The 18,026-nt window shown below is 54.5% G+C and overlaps 22 non-coding genes across 22 annotated transcripts; 14 read left to right on the forward strand and 8 right to left on the reverse strand.

Moving 5' to 3' along the window:
* Positions 1 to 248: 248 nt before the first annotated feature.
* Positions 249 to 331, reverse strand: TRNAL-UAA (transfer RNA leucine (anticodon UAA)). The gene has a single exon. It is a non-coding gene; the product is annotated as a tRNA-Leu (tRNA).
* An 894-nt stretch (positions 332 to 1,225) lies between these two features.
* On the forward strand, positions 1,226 to 1,297 carry TRNAE-CUC (transfer RNA glutamic acid (anticodon CUC)). The gene has a single exon. It is a non-coding gene; the product is annotated as a tRNA-Glu (tRNA).
* Positions 1,298 to 1,637: 340 nt separating this feature from the next.
* Positions 1,638 to 1,709, forward strand: TRNAE-CUC (transfer RNA glutamic acid (anticodon CUC)). Its single transcript has one exon. It is a non-coding gene; the product is annotated as a tRNA-Glu (tRNA).
* A 915-nt stretch (positions 1,710 to 2,624) lies between these two features.
* On the reverse strand, positions 2,625 to 2,707 carry TRNAL-UAA (transfer RNA leucine (anticodon UAA)). Its single transcript has one exon. It is a non-coding gene; the product is annotated as a tRNA-Leu (tRNA).
* An 894-nt stretch (positions 2,708 to 3,601) lies between these two features.
* TRNAE-CUC (transfer RNA glutamic acid (anticodon CUC)) lies at positions 3,602 to 3,673 on the forward strand. Its single transcript has one exon. It is a non-coding gene; the product is annotated as a tRNA-Glu (tRNA).
* A 340-nt stretch (positions 3,674 to 4,013) lies between these two features.
* Positions 4,014 to 4,085, forward strand: TRNAE-CUC (transfer RNA glutamic acid (anticodon CUC)). Its single transcript has one exon. It is a non-coding gene; the product is annotated as a tRNA-Glu (tRNA).
* A 915-nt stretch (positions 4,086 to 5,000) lies between these two features.
* TRNAL-UAA (transfer RNA leucine (anticodon UAA)) lies at positions 5,001 to 5,083 on the reverse strand. Its single transcript has one exon. It is a non-coding gene; the product is annotated as a tRNA-Leu (tRNA).
* Positions 5,084 to 6,371: 1,288 nt separating this feature from the next.
* On the forward strand, positions 6,372 to 6,443 carry TRNAE-CUC (transfer RNA glutamic acid (anticodon CUC)). Its single transcript has one exon. It is a non-coding gene; the product is annotated as a tRNA-Glu (tRNA).
* Positions 6,444 to 7,347: 904 nt separating this feature from the next.
* TRNAL-UAA (transfer RNA leucine (anticodon UAA)) lies at positions 7,348 to 7,430 on the reverse strand. Its single transcript has one exon. It is a non-coding gene; the product is annotated as a tRNA-Leu (tRNA).
* Positions 7,431 to 8,324: 894 nt separating this feature from the next.
* TRNAE-CUC (transfer RNA glutamic acid (anticodon CUC)) lies at positions 8,325 to 8,396 on the forward strand. Its single transcript has one exon. It is a non-coding gene; the product is annotated as a tRNA-Glu (tRNA).
* Positions 8,397 to 8,736: 340 nt separating this feature from the next.
* Positions 8,737 to 8,808, forward strand: TRNAE-CUC (transfer RNA glutamic acid (anticodon CUC)). The gene has a single exon. It is a non-coding gene; the product is annotated as a tRNA-Glu (tRNA).
* Positions 8,809 to 9,723: 915 nt separating this feature from the next.
* Positions 9,724 to 9,806, reverse strand: TRNAL-UAA (transfer RNA leucine (anticodon UAA)). The gene has a single exon. It is a non-coding gene; the product is annotated as a tRNA-Leu (tRNA).
* Positions 9,807 to 10,700: 894 nt separating this feature from the next.
* TRNAE-CUC (transfer RNA glutamic acid (anticodon CUC)) lies at positions 10,701 to 10,772 on the forward strand. Its single transcript has one exon. It is a non-coding gene; the product is annotated as a tRNA-Glu (tRNA).
* A 340-nt stretch (positions 10,773 to 11,112) lies between these two features.
* TRNAE-CUC (transfer RNA glutamic acid (anticodon CUC)) lies at positions 11,113 to 11,184 on the forward strand. Its single transcript has one exon. It is a non-coding gene; the product is annotated as a tRNA-Glu (tRNA).
* Positions 11,185 to 12,099: 915 nt separating this feature from the next.
* Positions 12,100 to 12,182, reverse strand: TRNAL-UAA (transfer RNA leucine (anticodon UAA)). Its single transcript has one exon. It is a non-coding gene; the product is annotated as a tRNA-Leu (tRNA).
* Positions 12,183 to 13,072: 890 nt separating this feature from the next.
* Positions 13,073 to 13,144, forward strand: TRNAE-CUC (transfer RNA glutamic acid (anticodon CUC)). The gene has a single exon. It is a non-coding gene; the product is annotated as a tRNA-Glu (tRNA).
* A 340-nt stretch (positions 13,145 to 13,484) lies between these two features.
* On the forward strand, positions 13,485 to 13,556 carry TRNAE-CUC (transfer RNA glutamic acid (anticodon CUC)). Its single transcript has one exon. It is a non-coding gene; the product is annotated as a tRNA-Glu (tRNA).
* A 904-nt stretch (positions 13,557 to 14,460) lies between these two features.
* TRNAL-UAA (transfer RNA leucine (anticodon UAA)) lies at positions 14,461 to 14,543 on the reverse strand. Its single transcript has one exon. It is a non-coding gene; the product is annotated as a tRNA-Leu (tRNA).
* An 894-nt stretch (positions 14,544 to 15,437) lies between these two features.
* TRNAE-CUC (transfer RNA glutamic acid (anticodon CUC)) lies at positions 15,438 to 15,509 on the forward strand. Its single transcript has one exon. It is a non-coding gene; the product is annotated as a tRNA-Glu (tRNA).
* A 340-nt stretch (positions 15,510 to 15,849) lies between these two features.
* TRNAE-CUC (transfer RNA glutamic acid (anticodon CUC)) lies at positions 15,850 to 15,921 on the forward strand. The gene has a single exon. It is a non-coding gene; the product is annotated as a tRNA-Glu (tRNA).
* A 915-nt stretch (positions 15,922 to 16,836) lies between these two features.
* On the reverse strand, positions 16,837 to 16,919 carry TRNAL-UAA (transfer RNA leucine (anticodon UAA)). The gene has a single exon. It is a non-coding gene; the product is annotated as a tRNA-Leu (tRNA).
* An 890-nt stretch (positions 16,920 to 17,809) lies between these two features.
* Positions 17,810 to 17,881, forward strand: TRNAE-CUC (transfer RNA glutamic acid (anticodon CUC)). Its single transcript has one exon. It is a non-coding gene; the product is annotated as a tRNA-Glu (tRNA).
* Positions 17,882 to 18,026: the final 145 nt, after the last annotated feature.

An 18,026-nucleotide genomic window follows, 5' to 3' on the forward strand; every position in this document is an offset into this window, starting at 1 on the left:
GGTGGTAGGGCTGTTGGCGGGGTTGCACAAGCTCTGCCAACTTTGGCGGCTTAAGCTTGGGATGCGAGGGACATGGTACAAAAATGCAAAGGTTTTCCAGGAAAAGAGTCTACGGGCAACGATTCCTTGTTGCTCTTTTCAGGTGAACTCAAGCCTCAGGGCTTTGAGGTAGGGGCACTGCCTACAGACAGCAGGAAAGGGCTTGTGCGAAGCTGCTGCCGCATTTAGGTAAGAAGAGTAAAAACCTGTACCAGGAGTGGGGCTCGAACCCACGCGGACACTTGTCCATTGGATCTTAAGTCCAACGCCTTAACCACTCGGCCATCCTGGTGAGCTGCTGCAAAGGGCTTCGAATTGAATCTTTGCTGTTTCAGCAGCAGGCGAACAAGTGGAAAACCAGCCCAGAGTGCCCCCTGCAGGAGGTTGGATGGAATTGGCTTGCGAGCGGCAAACGTCTCTCACTTAACAGCATTACAATAGCCTCCAGCTGACTGCAAGTACGGTTGCGGAAACCTCCCGGGTGCTGCAGTCGTTTCCCCGGTGGCCTAGTGGTGAGGATTTGGTGCTTTCACTGCCACGGGCCTGGCTTCGAGTCCCCGACCAGAGTGTGTGCTTTGAGTAAAGGTGGTCTAGGGCAGTCCAGAGGCAGGCTGAGCCTCGAAGGCTGGTGCAGGCCTTGGTGTGCGAGCCCGAAAAAAGGGCAGCTCCTATGTCATCCCTTCTTGCCCTCCGGCACTTGCTGTACAAGCAAAGCCCCCTTTGAACTCTGCATGGTAACCCTGCTGTGTCTCGCAGGCAATCATGGCCTGCCGCCTTTTAATAAACGTGCTCTCCCACGAAGCAGTTCTCCTAAGGAGGGTTAGTTGTGAGTGTGCATCTTCAGCGGCAGCCTCTAGGGGGAGCTTCAGCACTGACCCACAAAAGCTCATAGCGAGGAAGGCTGTCCTTTCAGGAGAGCAAGACAGGAATATCAGCGCTTGGAAGTGAAAGCGCAAACGTTCCCAAAGTGATGCTGTCTTCAATCTCTAAGCTCCCCTTTTCGCAGACCATCACAAGTGTTTTTGTTTTCTTTCTTTCTTTCTTTCTTTATTTCTTTATTTATTTATTTATTAGCAGAAACGGCCCCCGAAGACCTGCAGGCACTGGTGCCCATTGTAGCAGAGGCCCTCAGCCTTTGGACTCGGACGCCACCATCTGAGCGACACGCAACGGGGTGCACCCACCGTCCCTGGTGGTCTAGTGGTTAGGATTCGGCGCTCTCACCGCTGCGGCCCGGGTTCGATTCCCGGTCAGGGAAGGAGCTCTTTTAACAACTGACATTTTTATTTACAGCAATGCAGTTAACTGGCGACCGGAAATCTTGCTCCCAGATGCAGATTTGCGTGCACAAAATGGAGGAAGTGCCCTCAGCGCGACGCAAAACGTGTTTATGGCAGAGTCCCATTCATTCTCCTGTCGCTGCGGAAAGACTGCCCTTGACGCAAAAAAGGCAGCTTCCTTTTTCACCGCTGGAGAGAACCTATCTGCTCGGCCCTCCCCCTCTCTTCCCAGTCCCCCAATGGACTGGCCTTTGAGGCACCTGCAGGCATTGTGCACTCGGACACCACTGCCCGGCCTTCCCGAGCTGTCCAGCGGTCTCCCTGGTGGTCTAGTGGTTAGGATTCGGCGCTCTCACCGCCGCGGCCCGGGTTCGATTCCCGGTCAGGGAAGAGAGGCTTTTACTGAATGACATTTTTACAGAAATTCAAACAACTGCGTCTCAAAAAATATTTCTTTCAAATGTAGCTTCACTCACAGGCAATAGCGGCGTGGCTCCCCTGGCGGTAACTCCAAGCATCTTTTCAGCATGGTCCCTTACCGGAAGCTGTCGCCGCTAGAAGTGGGCCTGTGCCCCAAAAAGGAAGCTTTCTTTCTTCCAAAGCTGTAGAGAAAATATTAGTCCTGTCGCCCTGCCAAAGCCGAGCTCGCCCACCATCCCTAGCCTCATCAGACCAAGACCTTGCCCGGGACCCTGGGGCAGAGGGCTGCAGAAATGGTTGCGTACCGGTTTGGAGGAGAAAAGCAGGGGAGGGAGGGGTCGTAGCTGCTTGATTTGCATACAGAGCTGTGGTCTGCTGGGAAAGTGCAGCCTTTGGAGCTTGGCAAAGGCTTCGCAAGGGGCCCGAGCATTGCCCTCGCCCCGTTTGTTGACAGGTTCTCCTTCTATGGGCTGAAGGGCCCTGTAGCCTGATTTGAGGTTGGACGCTCTATTATTCACAGGGGTGTACCGGGCCTAGACGGTGACTGGCTGACCCGTCAGGGCATCGCCCGTTTGGAAGCCCGTTTCGGAAGCCGTGAGGAAGCGGAGGCGGGAATCCCTGCCCAATTTTCTTTTGGGGTGGTAGGGCTGTTGGCGGGGTTGCACAAGCTCTGCCAACTTTGGCGGCTTAAGCTTGGGATGCGAGGGACATGGTACAAAAATGCAAAGGTTTTCCAGGAAAAGAGTCTACGGGCAACGATTCCTTGTTGCTCTTTTCAGGTGAACTCAAGCCTCAGGGCTTTGAGGTAGGGGCACTGCCTACAGACAGCAGGAAAGGGCTTGTGCGAAGCTGCTGCCGCATTTAGGTAAGAAGAGTAAAAACCTGTACCAGGAGTGGGGCTCGAACCCACGCGGACACTTGTCCATTGGATCTTAAGTCCAACGCCTTAACCACTCGGCCATCCTGGTGAGCTGCTGCAAAGGGCTTCGAATTGAATCTTTGCTGTTTCAGCAGCAGGCGAACAAGTGGAAAACCAGCCCAGAGTGCCCCCTGCAGGAGGTTGGATGGAATTGGCTTGCGAGCGGCAAACGTCTCTCACTTAACAGCATTACAATAGCCTCCAGCTGACTGCAAGTACGGTTGCGGAAACCTCCCGGGTGCTGCAGTCGTTTCCCCGGTGGCCTAGTGGTGAGGATTTGGTGCTTTCACTGCCACGGGCCTGGCTTCGAGTCCCCGACCAGAGTGTGTGCTTTGAGTAAAGGTGGTCTAGGGCAGTCCAGAGGCAGGCTGAGCCTCGAAGGCTGGTGCAGGCCTTGGTGTGCGAGCCCGAAAAAAGGGCAGCTCCTATGTCATCCCTTCTTGCCCTCCGGCACTTGCTGTACAAGCAAAGCCCCCTTTGAACTCTGCATGGTAACCCTGCTGTGTCTCGCAGGCAATCATGGCCTGCCGCCTTTTAATAAACGTGCTCTCCCACGAAGCAGTTCTCCTAAGGAGGGTTAGTTGTGAGTGTGCATCTTCAGCGGCAGCCTCTAGGGGGAGCTTCAGCACTGACCCACAAAAGCTCATAGCGAGGAAGGCTGTCCTTTCAGGAGAGCAAGACAGGAATATCAGCGCTTGGAAGTGAAAGCGCAAACGTTCCCAAAGTGATGCTGTCTTCAATCTCTAAGCTCCCCTTTTCGCAGACCATCACAAGTGTTTTTGTTTTCTTTCTTTCTTTCTTTCTTTATTTCTTTATTTATTTATTTATTAGCAGAAACGGCCCCCGAAGACCTGCAGGCACTGGTGCCCATTGTAGCAGAGGCCCTCAGCCTTTGGACTCGGACGCCACCATCTGAGCGACACGCAACGGGGTGCACCCACCGTCCCTGGTGGTCTAGTGGTTAGGATTCGGCGCTCTCACCGCTGCGGCCCGGGTTCGATTCCCGGTCAGGGAAGGAGCTCTTTTAACAACTGACATTTTTATTTACAGCAATGCAGTTAACTGGCGACCGGAAATCTTGCTCCCAGATGCAGATTTGCGTGCACAAAATGGAGGAAGTGCCCTCAGCGCGACGCAAAACGTGTTTATGGCAGAGTCCCATTCATTCTCCTGTCGCTGCGGAAAGACTGCCCTTGACGCAAAAAAGGCAGCTTCCTTTTTCACCGCTGGAGAGAACCTATCTGCTCGGCCCTCCCCCTCTCTTCCCAGTCCCCCAATGGACTGGCCTTTGAGGCACCTGCAGGCATTGTGCACTCGGACACCACTGCCCGGCCTTCCCGAGCTGTCCAGCGGTCTCCCTGGTGGTCTAGTGGTTAGGATTCGGCGCTCTCACCGCCGCGGCCCGGGTTCGATTCCCGGTCAGGGAAGAGAGGCTTTTACTGAATGACATTTTTACAGAAATTCAAACAACTGCGTCTCAAAAAATATTTCTTTCAAATGTAGCTTCACTCACAGGCAATAGCGGCGTGGCTCCCCTGGCGGTAACTCCAAGCATCTTTTCAGCATGGTCCCTTACCGGAAGCTGTCGCCGCTAGAAGTGGGCCTGTGCCCCAAAAAGGAAGCTTTCTTTCTTCCAAAGCTGTAGAGAAAATATTAGTCCTGTCGCCCTGCCAAAGCCGAGCTCGCCCACCATCCCTAGCCTCATCAGACCAAGACCTTGCCCGGGACCCTGGGGCAGAGGGCTGCAGAAATGGTTGCGTACCGGTTTGGAGGAGAAAAGCAGGGGAGGGAGGGGTCGTAGCTGCTTGATTTGCATACAGAGCTGTGGTCTGCTGGGAAAGTGCAGCCTTTGGAGCTTGGCAAAGGCTTCGCAAGGGGCCCGAGCATTGCCCTCGCCCCGTTTGTTGACAGGTTCTCCTTCTATGGGCTGAAGGGCCCTGTAGCCTGATTTGAGGTTGGACGCTCTATTATTCACAGGGGTGTACCGGGCCTAGACGGTGACTGGCTGACCCGTCAGGGCATCGCCCGTTTGGAAGCCCGTTTCGGAAGCCGTGAGGAAGCGGAGGCGGGAATCCCTGCCCAATTTTCTTTTGGGGTGGTAGGGCTGTTGGCGGGGTTGCACAAGCTCTGCCAACTTTGGCGGCTTAAGCTTGGGATGCGAGGGACATGGTACAAAAATGCAAAGGTTTTCCAGGAAAAGAGTCTACGGGCAACGATTCCTTGTTGCTCTTTTCAGGTGAACTCAAGCCTCAGGGCTTTGAGGTAGGGGCACTGCCTACAGACAGCAGGAAAGGGCTTGTGCGAAGCTGCTGCCGCATTTAGGTAAGAAGAGTAAAAACCTGTACCAGGAGTGGGGCTCGAACCCACGCGGACACTTGTCCATTGGATCTTAAGTCCAACGCCTTAACCACTCGGCCATCCTGGTGAGCTGCTGCAAAGGGCTTCGAATTGAATCTTTGCTGTTTCAGCAGCAGGCGAACAAGTGGAAAACCAGCCCAGAGTGCCCCCTGCAGGAGGTTGGATGGAATTGGCTTGCGAGCGGCAAACGTCTCTCACTTAACAGCATTACAATAGCCTCCAGCTGACTGCAAGTACGGTTGCGGAAACCTCCCGGGTGCTGCAGTCGTTTCCCCGGTGGCCTAGTGGTGAGGATTTGGTGCTTTCACTGCCACGGGCCTGGCTTCGAGTCCCCGACCAGAGTGTGTGCTTTGAGTAAAGGTGGTCTAGGGCAGTCCAGAGGCAGGCTGAGCCTCGAAGGCTGGTGCAGGCCTTGGTGTGCGAGCCCGAAAAAAGGGCAGCTCCTATGTCATCCCTTCTTGCCCTCCGGCACTTGCTGTACAAGCAAAGCCCCCTTTGAACTCTGCATGGTAACCCTGCTGTGTCTCGCAGGCAATCATGGCCTGCCGCCTTTTAATAAACGTGCTCTCCCACGAAGCAGTTCTCCTAAGGAGGGTTAGTTGTGAGTGTGCATCTTCAGCGGCAGCCTCTAGGGGGAGCTTCAGCACTGACCCACAAAAGCTCATAGCGAGGAAGGCTGTCCTTTCAGGAGAGCAAGACAGGAATATCAGCGCTTGGAAGTGAAAGCGCAAACGTTCCCAAAGTGATGCTGTCTTCAATCTCTAAGCTCCCCTTTTCGCAGACCATCACAAGTGTTTTTGTTTTCTTTCTTTCTTTCTTTCTTTATTTCTTTATTTATTTATTTATTAGCAGAAACGGCCCCCGAAGACCTGCAGGCACTGGTGCCCATTGTAGCAGAGGCCCTCAGCCTTTGGACTCGGACGCCACCATCTGAGCGACACGCAACGGGGTGCACCCACCGTCCCTGGTGGTCTAGTGGTTAGCTGCGGCCCGGGTTCGATTCCCGGTCAGGGAAGGAGCTCTTTTAACAACTGACATTTTTATTTACAGCAATGCAGTTAACTGGCGACCGGAAATCTTGCTCCCAGATGCAGATTTGCGTGCACAAAATGGAGGAAGTGCCCTCAGCGCGACGCAAAACGTGTTTATGGCAGAGTCCCATTCATTCTCCTGTCGCTGCGGAAAGACTGCCCTTGACGCAAAAAAGGCAGCTTCCTTTTTCACCGCTGGAGAGAACCTATCTGCTCGGCCCTCCCCCTCTCTTCCCAGTCCCCCAATGGACTGGCCTTTGAGGCACCTGCAGGCATTGTGCACTCGGACACCACTGCCCGGCCTTCCCGAGCTGTCCAGCGGTCTCCCTGGTGGTCTAGTGGTTAGGATTCGGCGCTCTCACCGCCGCGGCCCGGTTTCGATTCCCGGTCAGGGAAGAGAGGCTTTTACTGAATGACATTTTTACAGAAATTCAAACAACTGCGTCTCAAAAAATATTTCTTTCAAATGTAGCTTCACTCACAGGCAATAGCGGCGTGGCTCCCCTGGCGGTAACTCCAAGCATCTTTTCAGCATGGTCCCTTACCGGAAGCTGTCGCCGCTAGAAGTGGGCCTGTGCCCCAAAAAGGAAGCTTTCTTTCTTCCAAAGCTGTAGAGAAAATATTAGTCCTGTCGCCCTGCCAAAGCCGAGCTCGCCCACCATCCCTAGCCTCATCAGACCAAGACCTTGCCCGGGACCCTGGGGCAGAGGGCTGCAGAAATGGTTGCGTACCGGTTTGGAGGAGAAAAGCAGGGGAGGGAGGGGTCGTAGCTGCTTGATTTGCATACAGAGCTGTGGTCTGCTGGGAAAGTGCAGCCTTTGGAGCTTGGCAAAGGCTTCGCAAGGGGCCCGAGCATTGCCCTCGCCCCGTTTGTTGACAGGTTCTCCTTCTATGGGCTGAAGGGCCCTGTAGCCTGATTTGAGGTTGGACGCTCTATTATTCACAGGGGTGTACCGGGCCTAGACGGTGACTGGCTGACCCGTCAGGGCATCGCCCGTTTGGAAGCCCGTTTCGGAAGCGGAGGCGGGAATCCCTGCCCAATTTTCTTTTGGGGTGGTAGGGCTGTTGGCGGGGTTGCACAAGCTCTGCCAACTTTGGCGGCTTAAGCTTGGGATGCGAGGGACATGGTACAAAAATGCAAAGGTTTTCCAGGAAAAGAGTCTACGGGCAACGATTCCTTGTTGCTCTTTTCAGGTGAACTCAAGCCTCAGGGCTTTGAGGTAGGGGCACTGCCTACAGACAGCAGGAAAGGGCTTGTGCGAAGCTGCTGCCGCATTTAGGTAAGAAGAGTAAAAACCTGTACCAGGAGTGGGGCTCGAACCCACGCGGACACTTGTCCATTGGATCTTAAGTCCAACGCCTTAACCACTCGGCCATCCTGGTGAGCTGCTGCAAAGGGCTTCGAATTGAATCTTTGCTGTTTCAGCAGCAGGCGAACAAGTGGAAAACCAGCCCAGAGTGCCCCCTGCAGGAGGTTGGATGGAATTGGCTTGCGAGCGGCAAACGTCTCTCACTTAACAGCATTACAATAGCCTCCAGCTGACTGCAAGTACGGTTGCGGAAACCTCCCGGGTGCTGCAGTCGTTTCCCCGGTGGCCTAGTGGTGAGGATTTGGTGCTTTCACTGCCACGGGCCTGGCTTCGAGTCCCCGACCAGAGTGTGTGCTTTGAGTAAAGGTGGTCTAGGGCAGTCCAGAGGCAGGCTGAGCCTCGAAGGCTGGTGCAGGCCTTGGTGTGCGAGCCCGAAAAAAGGGCAGCTCCTATGTCATCCCTTCTTGCCCTCCGGCACTTGCTGTACAAGCAAAGCCCCCTTTGAACTCTGCATGGTAACCCTGCTGTGTCTCGCAGGCAATCATGGCCTGCCGCCTTTTAATAAACGTGCTCTCCCACGAAGCAGTTCTCCTAAGGAGGGTTAGTTGTGAGTGTGCATCTTCAGCGGCAGCCTCTAGGGGGAGCTTCAGCACTGACCCACAAAAGCTCATAGCGAGGAAGGCTGTCCTTTCAGGAGAGCAAGACAGGAATATCAGCGCTTGGAAGTGAAAGCGCAAACGTTCCCAAAGTGATGCTGTCTTCAATCTCTAAGCTCCCCTTTTCGCAGACCATCACAAGTGTTTTTGTTTTCTTTCTTTCTTTCTTTCTTTATTTCTTTATTTATTTATTTATTAGCAGAAACGGCCCCCGAAGACCTGCAGGCACTGGTGCCCATTGTAGCAGAGGCCCTCAGCCTTTGGACTCGGACGCCACCATCTGAGCGACACGCAACGGGGTGCACCCACCGTCCCTGGTGGTCTAGTGGTTAGGATTCGGCGCTCTCACCGCTGCGGCCCGGGTTCGATTCCCGGTCAGGGAAGGAGCTCTTTTAACAACTGACATTTTTATTTACAGCAATGCAGTTAACTGGCGACCGGAAATCTTGCTCCCAGATGCAGATTTGCGTGCACAAAATGGAGGAAGTGCCCTCAGCGCGACGCAAAACGTGTTTATGGCAGAGTCCCATTCATTCTCCTGTCGCTGCGGAAAGACTGCCCTTGACGCAAAAAAGGCAGCTTCCTTTTTCACCGCTGGAGAGAACCTATCTGCTCGGCCCTCCCCCTCTCTTCCCAGTCCCCCAATGGACTGGCCTTTGAGGCACCTGCAGGCATTGTGCACTCGGACACCACTGCCCGGCCTTCCCGAGCTGTCCAGCGGTCTCCCTGGTGGTCTAGTGGTTAGGATTCGGCGCTCTCACCGCCGCGGCCCGGGTTCGATTCCCGGTCAGGGAAGAGAGGCTTTTACTGAATGACATTTTTACAGAAATTCAAACAACTGCGTCTCAAAAAATATTTCTTTCAAATGTAGCTTCACTCACAGGCAATAGCGGCGTGGCTCCCCTGGCGGTAACTCCAAGCATCTTTTCAGCATGGTCCCTTACCGGAAGCTGTCGCCGCTAGAAGTGGGCCTGTGCCCCAAAAAGGAAGCTTTCTTTCTTCCAAAGCTGTAGAGAAAATATTAGTCCTGTCGCCCTGCCAAAGCCGAGCTCGCCCACCATCCCTAGCCTCATCAGACCAAGACCTTGCCCGGGACCCTGGGGCAGAGGGCTGCAGAAATGGTTGCGTACCGGTTTGGAGGAGAAAAGCAGGGGAGGGAGGGGTCGTAGCTGCTTGATTTGCATACAGAGCTGTGGTCTGCTGGGAAAGTGCAGCCTTTGGAGCTTGGCAAAGGCTTCGCAAGGGGCCCGAGCATTGCCCTCGCCCCGTTTGTTGACAGGTTCTCCTTCTATGGGCTGAAGGGCCCTGTAGCCTGATTTGAGGTTGGACGCTCTATTATTCACAGGGGTGTACCGGGCCTAGACGGTGACTGGCTGACCCGTCAGGGCATCGCCCGTTTGGAAGCCCGTTTCGGAAGCCGTGAGGAAGCGGAGGCGGGAATCCCTGCCCAATTTTCTTTTGGGGTGGTAGGGCTGTTGGCGGGGTTGCACAAGCTCTGCCAACTTTGGCGGCTTAAGCTTGGGATGCGAGGGACATGGTACAAAAATGCAAAGGTTTTCCAGGAAAAGAGTCTACGGGCAACGATTCCTTGTTGCTCTTTTCAGGTGAACTCAAGCCTCAGGGCTTTGAGGTAGGGGCACTGCCTACAGACAGCAGGAAAGGGCTTGTGCGAAGCTGCTGCCGCATTTAGGTAAGAAGAGTAAAAACCTGTACCAGGAGTGGGGCTCGAACCCACGCGGACACTTGTCCATTGGATCTTAAGTCCAACGCCTTAACCACTCGGCCATCCTGGTGAGCTGCTGCAAAGGGCTTCGAATTGAATCTTTGCTGTTTCAGCAGCAGGCGAACAAGTGGAAAACCAGCCCAGAGTGCCCCCTGCAGGAGGTTGGATGGAATTGGCTTGCGAGCGGCAAACGTCTCTCACTTAACAGCATTACAATAGCCTCCAGCTGACTGCAAGTACGGTTGCGGAAACCTCCCGGGTGCTGCAGTCGTTTCCCCGGTGGCCTAGTGGTGAGGATTTGGTGCTTTCACTGCCACGGGCCTGGCTTCGAGTCCCCGACCAGAGTGTGTGCTTTGAGTAAAGGTGGTCTAGGGCAGTCCAGAGGCAGGCTGAGCCTCGAAGGCTGGTGCAGGCCTTGGTGTGCGAGCCCGAAAAAAGGGCAGCTCCTATGTCATCCCTTCTTGCCCTCCGGCACTTGCTGTACAAGCAAAGCCCCCTTTGAACTCTGCATGGTAACCCTGCTGTGTCTCGCAGGCAATCATGGCCTGCCGCCTTTTAATAAACGTGCTCTCCCACGAAGCAGTTCTCCTAAGGAGGGTTAGTTGTGAGTGTGCATCTTCAGCAGCAGCCTCTAGGGGGAGCTTCAGCACTGACCCACAAAAGCTCATAGCGAGGAAGGCTGTCCTTTCAGGAGAGCAAGACAGGAATATCAGCGCTTGGAAGTGAAAGCGCAAACGTTCCCAAAGTGATGCTGTCTTCAATCTCTAAGCTCCCCTTTTCGCAGACCATCACAAGTGTTTTTGTTTTCTTTCTTTCTTTCTTTCTTTATTTCTTTATTTATTTATTTATTAGCAGAAACGGCCCCCGAAGACCTGCAGGCACTGGTGCCCATTGTAGCAGAGGCCCTCAGCCTTTGGACTCGGACGCCACCATCTGAGCGACACGCAACGGGGTGCACCCACCGTCCCTGGTGGTCTAGTGGTTAGGATTCGGCGCTCTCACCGCTGCGGCCCGGGTTCGATTCCCGGTCAGGGAAGGAGCTCTTTTAACAACTGACATTTTTATTTACAGCAATGCAGTTAACTGGCGACCGGAAATCTTGCTCCCAGATGCAGATTTGCGTGCACAAAATGGAGGAAGTGCCCTCAGCGCGACGCAAAACGTGTTTATGGCAGAGTCCCATTCATTCTCCTGTCGCTGCGGAAAGACTGCCCTTGACGCAAAAAAGGCAGCTTCCTTTTTCACCGCTGGAGAGAACCTATCTGCTCGGCCCTCCCCCTCTCTTCCCAGTCCCCCAATGGACTGGCCTTTGAGGCACCTGCAGGCATTGTGCACTCGGACACCACTGCCCGGCCTTCCCGAGCTGTCCAGCGGTCTCCCTGGTGGTCTAGTGGTTAGGATTCGGCGCTCTCACCGCCGCGGCCCGGTTTCGATTCCCGGTCAGGGAAGAGAGGCTTTTACTGAATGACATTTTTACAGAAATTCAAACAACTGCGTCTCAAAAAATATTTCTTTCAAATGTAGCTTCACTCACAGGCAATAGCGGCGTGGCTCCCCTGGCGGTAACTCCAAGCATCTTTTCAGCATGGTCCCTTACCGGAAGCTGTCGCCGCTAGAAGTGGGCCTGTGCCCCAAAAAGGAAGCTTTCTTTCTTCCAAAGCTGTAGAGAAAATATTAGTCCTGTCGCCCTGCCAAAGCCGAGCTCGCCCACCATCCCTAGCCTCATCAGACCAAGACCTTGCCCGGGACCCTGGGGCAGAGGGCTGCAGAAATGGTTGCGTACCGGTTTGGAGGAGAAAAGCAGGGGAGGGAGGGGTCGTAGCTGCTTGATTTGCATACAGAGCTGTGGTCTGCTGGGAAAGTGCAGCCTTTGGAGCTTGGCAAAGGCTTCGCAAGGGGCCCGAGCATTGCCCTCGCCCCGTTTGTTGACAGGTTCTCCTTCTATGGGCTGAAGGGCCCTGTAGCCTGATTTGAGGTTGGACGCTCTATTATTCACAGGGGTGTACCGGGCCTAGACGGTGACTGGCTGACCCGTCAGGGCATCGCCCGTTTGGAAGCCCGTTTCGGAAGCCGTGAGGAAGCGGAGGCGGGAATCCCTGCCCAATTTTCTTTTGGGGTGGTAGGGCTGTTGGCGGGGTTGCACAAGCTCTGCCAACTTTGGCGGCTTAAGCTTGGGATGCGAGGGACATGGTACAAAAATGCAAAGGTTTTCCAGGAAAAGAGTCTACGGGCAACGATTCCTTGTTGCTCTTTTCAGGTGAACTCAAGCCTCAGGGCTTTGAGGTAGGGGCACTGCCTACAGACAGCAGGAAAGGGCTTGTGCGAAGCTGCTGCCGCATTTAGGTAAGAAGAGTAAAAACCTGTACCAGGAGTGGGGCTCGAACCCACGCGGACACTTGTCCATTGGATCTTAAGTCCAACGCCTTAACCACTCGGCCATCCTGGTGAGCTGCTGCAAAGGGCTTCGAATTGAATCTTTGCTGTTTCAGCAGCAGGCGAACAAGTGGAAAACCAGCCCAGAGTGCCCCCTGCAGGAGGTTGGATGGAATTGGCTTGCGAGCGGCAAACGTCTCTCACTTAACAGCATTACAATAGCCTCCAGCTGACTGCAAGTACGGTTGCGGAAACCTCCCGGGTGCTGCAGTCGTTTCCCCGGTGGCCTAGTGGTGAGGATTTGGTGCTTTCACTGCCACGGGCCTGGCTTCGAGTCCCCGACCAGAGTGTGTGCTTTGAGTAAAGGTGGTCTAGGGCAGTCCAGAGGCAGGCTGAGCCTCGAAGGCTGGTGCAGGCCTTGGTGTGCGAGCCCGAAAAAAGGGCAGCTCCTATGTCATCCCTTCTTGCCCTCCGGCACTTGCTGTACAAGCAAAGCCCCCTTTGAACTCTGCATGGTAACCCTGCTGTGTCTCGCAGGCAATCATGGCCTGCCGCCTTTTAATAAACGTGCTCTCCCACGAAGCAGTTCTCCTAAGGAGGGTTAGTTGTGAGTGTGCATCTTCAGCGGCAGCCTCTAGGGGGAGCTTCAGCACTGACCCACAAAAGCTCATAGCGAGGAAGGCTGTCCTTTCAGGAGAGCAAGACAGGAATATCAGCGCTTGGAAGTGAAAGCGCAAACGTTCCCAAAGTGATGCTGTCTTCAATCTCTAAGCTCCCCTTTTCGCAGACCATCACAAGTGTTTTTGTTTTCTTTCTTTCTTTCTTTCTTTCTTTATTTCTTTATTTATTAGCAGAAACGGCCCCCGAAGACCTGCAGGCACTGGTGCCCATTGTAGCAGAGGCCCTCAGCCTTTGGACTCGGACGCCACCATCTGAGCGACACGCAACGGGGTGCACCCACCGTCCCTGGTGGTCTAGTGGTTAGGATTCGGGGCTCTCACCGCCGCGGCCCGGGTTCGATTCCCGGTCAGGGAAGGAGCTCTTTTAACAACTGACATTTTTATTTACAGCAATGCAGTTAACTGGCGACTGGAAATCTTGCTCCCAGATGCAGATTTGCGTGCACAAAATGGAGGAAGTGCCCTCAGCGCGACGCAAAACGTGTTTATGGCAGAGTCCCATTCATTCTCCTGTCGCTGCGGAAAGACTGCCCTTGACGCAAAAAAGGCAGCTTCCTTTTTCACCGCTGGAGAGAACCTATCTGCTCGGCCCTCCCCCTCTCTTCCCAGTCCCCCAATGGACTGGCCTTTGAGGCACCTGCAGGCATTGTGCACTCGGACACCACTGCCCGGCCTTCCCGAGCTGTCCAGCGGTCTCCCTGGTGGTCTAGTGGTTAGGATTCGGCGCTCTCACCGTCGTGGCCCGGGTTCGATTCCCGGTCAGGGAAGAGAGGCTTTTACTGAATGACATTTTTACAGAAATTCAAACAACTGCGTCTCAAAAAATATTTCTTTCAAATGTAGCTTCACTCACAGGCAATAGCGGCGTGGCTCCCCTGGCGGTAACTCCAAGCATCTTTTCAGCATGGTCCCTTACCGGAAGCTGTCGCCGCTAGAAGTGGGCCTGTGCCCCAAAAAGGAAGCTTTCTTTCTTCCAAAGCTGTAGAGAAAATATTAGTCCTGTCGCCCTGCCAAAGCCGAGCTCGCCCACCATCCCTAGCCTCATCAGACCAAGACCTTGCCCGGGACCCTGGGGCAGAGGGCTGCAGAAATGGTTGCGTACCGGTTTGGAGGAGAAAAGCAGGGGAGGGAGGGGTCGTAGCTGCTTGATTTGCATACAGAGCTGTGGTCTGCTGGGAAAGTGCAGCCTTTGGAGCTTGGCAAAGGCTTCGCAAGGGGCCCGAGCATTGCCCTCGCCCCGTTTGTTGACAGGTTCTCCTTCTATGGGCTGAAGGGCCCTGTAGCCTGATTTGAGGTTGGACGCTCTATTATTCACAGGGGTGTACCGGGCCTAGACGGTGACTGGCTGACCCGTCAGGGCATCGCCCGTTTGGAAGCCCGTTTCGGAAGCGGAGGCGGGAATCCCTGCCCAATTTTCTTTTGGGGTGGTAGGGCTGTTGGCGGGGTTGCACAAGCTCTGCCAACTTTGGCGGCTTAAGCTTGGGATGCGAGGGACATGGTACAAAAATGCAAAGGTTTTCCAGGAAAAGAGTCTACGGGCAACGATTCCTTGTTGCTCTTTTCAGGTGAACTCAAGCCTCAGGGCTTTGAGGTAGGGGCACTGCCTACAGACAGCAGGAAAGGGCTTGTGCGAAGCTGCTGCCGCATTTAGGTAAGAAGAGTAAAAACCTGTACCAGGAGTGGGGCTCGAACCCACGCGGACACTTGTCCATTGGATCTTAAGTCCAACGCCTTAACCACTCGGCCATCCTGGTGAGCTGCTGCAAAGGGCTTCGAATTGAATCTTTGCTGTTTCAGCAGCAGGCGAACAAGTGGAAAACCAGCCCAGAGTGCCCCCTGCAGGAGGTTGGATGGAATTGGCTTGCGAGCGGCAAACGTCTCTCACTTAACAGCATTACAATAGCCTCCAGCTGACTGCAAGTACGGTTGCGGAAACCTCCCGGGTGCTGCAGTCGTTTCCCCGGTGGCCTAGTGGTGAGGATTTGGTGCTTTCACTGCCACGGGCCTGGCTTCGAGTCCCCGACCAGAGTGTGTGCTTTGAGTAAAGGTGGTCTAGGGCAGTCCAGAGGCAGGCTGAGCCTCGAAGGCTGGTGCAGGCCTTGGTGTGCGAGCCCGAAAAAAGGGCAGCTCCTATGTCATCCCTTCTTGCCCTCCGGCACTTGCTGTACAAGCAAAGCCCCCTTTGAACTCTGCATGGTAACCCTGCTGTGTCTCGCAGGCAATCATGGCCTGCCGCCTTTTAATAAACGTGCTCTCCCACGAAGCAGTTCTCCTAAGGAGGGTTAGTTGTGAGTGTGCATCTTCAGCGGCAGCCTCTAGGGGGAGCTTCAGCACTGACCCACAAAAGCTCATAGCGAGGAAGGCTGTCCTTTCAGGAGAGCAAGACAGGAATATCAGCGCTTGGAAGTGAAAGCGCAAACGTTCCCAAAGTGATGCTGTCTTCAATCTCTAAGCTCCCCTTTTCGCAGACCATCACAAGTGTTTTTGTTTTCTTTCTTTCTTTCTTTCTTTATTTCTTTATTTATTTATTTATTAGCAGAAACGGCCCCCGAAGACCTGCAGGCACTGGTGCCCATTGTAGCAGAGGCCCTCAGCCTTTGGACTCGGACGCCACCATCTGAGCGACACGCAACGGGGTGCACCCACCGTCCCTGGTGGTCTAGTGGTTAGGATTCGGCGCTCTCACCGCTGCGGCCCGGGTTCGATTCCCGGTCAGGGAAGGAGCTCTTTTAACAACTGACATTTTTATTTACAGCAATGCAGTTAACTGGCGACCGGAAATCTTGCTCCCAGATGCAGATTTGCGTGCACAAAATGGAGGAAGTGCCCTCAGCGCGACGCAAAACGTGTTTATGGCAGAGTCCCATTCATTCTCCTGTCGCTGCGGAAAGACTGCCCTTGACGCAAAAAAGGCAGCTTCCTTTTTCACCGCTGGAGAGAACCTATCTGCTCGGCCCTCCCCCTCTCTTCCCAGTCCCCCAATGGACTGGCCTTTGAGGCACCTGCAGGCATTGTGCACTCGGACACCACTGCCCGGCCTTCCCGAGCTGTCCAGCGGTCTCCCTGGTGGTCTAGTGGTTAGGATTCGGCGCTCTCACCGCCGCGGCCCGGGTTCGATTCCCGGTCAGGGAAGAGAGGCTTTTACTGAATGACATTTTTACAGAAATTCAAACAACTGCGTCTCAAAAAATATTTCTTTCAAATGTAGCTTCACTCACAGGCAATAGCGGCGTGGCTCCCCTGGCGGTAACTCCAAGCATCTTTTCAGCATGGTCCCTTACCGGAAGCTGTCGCCGCTAGAAGTGGGCCTGTGCCCCAAAAAGGAAGCTTTCTTTCTTCCAAAGCTGTAGAGAAAATATTAGTCCTGTCGCCCTGCCAAAGCCGAGCTCGCCCACCATCCCTAGCCTCATCAGACCAAGACCTTGCCCGGGACCCTGGGGCAGAGGGCTGCAGAAATGGTTGCGTACCGGTTTGGAGGAGAAAAGCAGGGGAGGGAGGGGTCGTAGCTGCTTGATTTGCATACAGAGCTGTGGTCTGCTGGGAAAGTGCAGCCTTTGGAGCTTGGCAAAGGCTTCGCAAGGGGCCCGAGCATTGCCCTCGCCCCGTTTGTTGACAGGTTCTCCTTCTATGGGCTGAAGGGCCCTGTAGCCTGATTTGAGGTTGGACGCTCTATTATTCACAGGGGTGTACCGGGCCTAGACGGTGACTGGCTGACCCGTCAGGGCATCGCCCGTTTGGAAGCCCGTTTCGGAAGCCGTGAGGAAGCGGAGGCGGGAATCCCTGCCCAATTTTCTTTTGGGGTGGTAGGGCTGTTGGCGGGGTTGCACAAGCTCTGCCAACTTTGGCGGCTTAAGCTTGGGATGCGAGGGACATGGTACAAAAATGCAAAGGTTTTCCAGGAAAAGAGTCTACGGGCAACGATTCCTTGTTGCTCTTTTCAGGTGAACTCAAGCCTCAGGGCTTTGAGGTAGGGGCACTGCCTACAGACAGCAGGAAAGGGCTTGTGCGAAGCTGCTGCCGCATTTAGGTAAGAAGAGTAAAAACCTGTACCAGGAGTGGGGCTCGAACCCACGCGGACACTTGTCCATTGGATCTTAAGTCCAACGCCTTAACCACTCGGCCATCCTGGTGAGCTGCTGCAAAGGGCTTCGAATTGAATCTTTGCTGTTTCAGCAGCAGGCGAACAAGTGGAAAACCAGCCCAGAGTGCCCCCTGCAGGAGGTTGGATGGAATTGGCTTGCGAGCGGCAAACGTCTCTCACTTAACAGCATTACAATAGCCTCCAGCTGACTGCAAGTACGGTTGCGGAAACCTCCCGGGTGCTGCAGTCGTTTCCCCGGTGGCCTAGTGGTGAGGATTTGGTGCTTTCACTGCCACGGGCCTGGCTTCGAGTCCCCGACCAGAGTGTGTGCTTTGAGTAAAGGTGGTCTAGGGCAGTCCAGAGGCAGGCTGAGCCTCGAAGGCTGGTGCAGGCCTTGGTGTGCGAGCCCGAAAAAAGGGCAGCTCCTATGTCATCCCTTCTTGCCCTCCGGCACTTGCTGTACAAGCAAAGCCCCCTTTGAACTCTGCATGGTAACCCTGCTGTGTCTCGCAGGCAATCATGGCCTGCCGCCTTTTAATAAACGTGCTCTCCCACGAAGCAGTTCTCCTAAGGAGGGTTAGTTGTGAGTGTGCATCTTCAGCGGCAGCCTCTAGGGGGAGCTTCAGCACTGACCCACAAAAGCTCATAGCGAGGAAGGCTGTCCTTTCAGGAGAGCAAGACAGGAATATCAGCGCTTGGAAGTGAAAGCGCAAACGTTCCCAAAGTGATGCTGTCTTCAATCTCTAAGCTCCCCTTTTCGCAGACCATCACAAGTGTTTTTGTTTTCTTTCTTTCTTTCTTTCTTTCTTTATTTCTTTATTTATTAGCAGAAACGGCCCCCGAAGACCTGCAGGCACTGGTGCCCATTGTAGCAGAGGCCCTCAGCCTTTGGACTCGGACGCCACCATCTGAGCGACACGCAACGGGGTGCACCCACCGTCCCTGGTGGTCTAGTGGTTAGGATTAGGCGCTCTCACCGCCGCGGCCTGGGTTCGATTCCCGGTCAGGGAAGGAGCTCTTTTAACAACTGACATTTTTATTTACAGCAATGCAGTTAACTGGCGACCGGAAATCTTGCTCCCAGATGCAGATTTGCGTGCACAAAATGGAGGAAGTGCCCTCAGCGCGACGCAAAACGTGTTTATGGCAGAGTCCC

Source organism: Ambystoma mexicanum, chromosome 5p, assembly GCF_040938575.1.
Source record: "Ambystoma mexicanum isolate Mex_15411 chromosome 5p, UKY_AmexF1_1, whole genome shotgun sequence".
NCBI classification, from domain to species: Eukaryota; Metazoa; Chordata; class Amphibia; order Caudata; family Ambystomatidae; genus Ambystoma; species Ambystoma mexicanum.